This window comes from Octopus bimaculoides, chromosome 4 (genome assembly GCF_001194135.2).
Source record: "Octopus bimaculoides isolate UCB-OBI-ISO-001 chromosome 4, ASM119413v2, whole genome shotgun sequence".
NCBI classification, from domain to species: Eukaryota; Metazoa; Mollusca; class Cephalopoda; order Octopoda; family Octopodidae; genus Octopus; species Octopus bimaculoides.
Genome location: NC_068984.1, coordinates 44,677,887 through 44,680,041, shown reverse-complemented (window position 1 = coordinate 44,680,041; position 2,155 = coordinate 44,677,887).

Below are 2,155 nucleotides of genomic sequence, written 5' to 3'. Positions count from 1 at the left end.
ATATATATAAATATATATATATATATATATATATATACATGCTAAAAGGGTATAATATGCCCTGTCCATAAAGGAGGGAGCAGAGCACATGCTAAAAACTACAAGCCCATCTCTCTGACCTCACATGTAAGTAAGACAATGGAACGCATTGTCAGAAAAAGGCTGATCACGTTCCTGGAAGAAAACAACCCTCTCACAAACACGCAACATGGCTTCCGTCCAGGGAGGAGCTGCCTCACACAGCTGCTGCAGCACTGAAACTAGGTACTGAAACAACAGCTAGACTAGTCAGCAGTAGACGTGATAAACCTCGACTTTGCCATGGCCTTCGACAAGGTTGATTTTGGCATGATATGTCACAAGCTGCGAAAACTTGGTATTACTGGAAAACTGGGAGAGTGACTGCATGACTTTCTGATGGGCAAGAGTCAGACAGTTGTAGCCAATGGTGCTCACTCTGAAGAGACACCAATTCTCAGCGGTGTCCCACAAGGAACGGTACTGGACTACTACTATCTTTGGTGACCCTCTCAGACATGCTCTCCACGATACAATCAGCCAATCTGACCAGTTAGGCTGACGACACAAATGTATCGCAGGCAGTAAGAAACCCAAAGGACATCATAAAAATGAAGAAAGACCTGAATGAAATATACAAATGGGCTAACAGAAATAACATGCAGTTCAATGCTATGAAATTTAGGCACTCCACTACCGGCCCAACATCAGGCTAAAATCGAAATACACTAGACCAGAGTCAGAGTCGGTGCATGATCTCGGTGTTCACATGAGCAATGATGCAACATTCCATGTGCATATTACCAATATGGCAACACTGTGCAGGCGAGCGGCTGGATGGATTCTGAGGACATTCAGAACCAGGGAAAGGGAGGCCCTACTACTCCTATGGAGAACTGTCGTTCTCAGCCGTTCCCAGCTACGTTCCCCAGAGTGTGTGAAACCAACTGTAGAACTCGAGGCAATCCAGCGCCGATACATAAAAAAGATTGACTCGATGCAAAAGATGACTACTAGGAGAAGCTAAAGGAGCTGAGTCTCTATTCCATGGAAAGAAGATGAGAGAGATACGCGGTGATATATATTTCGAAGGGTTTTGGAGGATTTAACCCCTAATTCAGTTGCTGGGATTAATAGATATGTGGGCATTCTATTTCAGGTTATGCAAAAAATAACATAACGAGTATATCTGAAGGTAAACTCGTGGTATTTATATGCACATCAAAAAATAATACTTTAAGGATAAAACCTGTACACCAGCAGGGTATACATTCCTTAATTATCTCCTACTTAAGTTAAAATTATCATTATGAAGGAACTACACGTGTTTCAGTATTGGAAGATTATAATATATAGGCTGTATGTCTCTGACTTCTTTTGGTCCATACATAGACAGCTCTATTATGTTGTGATCCGAGACTAATGTCGGCGTCACTTTCACATCATGAACGATATCTATATTGTTCGTGAAGCAGAGATCCAAAATGTTATTCGCCCTAGTTGGTCTGAGTACAACTTGCTCCATGAATAGGGCATTGGTGAGGTTGAGCAGGGACTCCACTTCTGCTTGTTTGCAATGAGTCAATCCTGAGAGTATGAGGCCTTCAGGCCATTTGACATTGCTGAAATTATCCATAAGAAATATGCTCACGTGGTGTTCCAGTTTCATGAGGATTTATCTAATTCATGTGAAGCAATCTTCAAACTTTCCTATGTGGTTTCGAGCATCCAGTGGGCAATATGTATTGCATATGACAATTCAAGTGAAACGTCCAGAATTGGCCAACAGGAAGGGTTTTGTTTTCCAACATGATAATGAAAGACCGCACGTTTCTTTGGGAACCAGACAAAAATTTCTGCAGCTCGGCTGGGACCTGTTACCCCACCCTCTATTTTCACCAGATATTGCTCTTTCGGATTTCCGCTTAATGGTAAAAATTTCAATTCCTTGGATGACGTAAAAAGATACCTTGATGAATTCTTTGCCATGAAACCACCTCAATTCTGGGAAGAGGATATTTTCAAGTTAAAGGAAAGATGGAGACGCATTGTGTAACAAAATAGTTCATATTTAGTTGATTAAAAATGTAATGGGAAGTATTTATTGATCTTTTCCTTTCCTTTAAAAATCGGTACG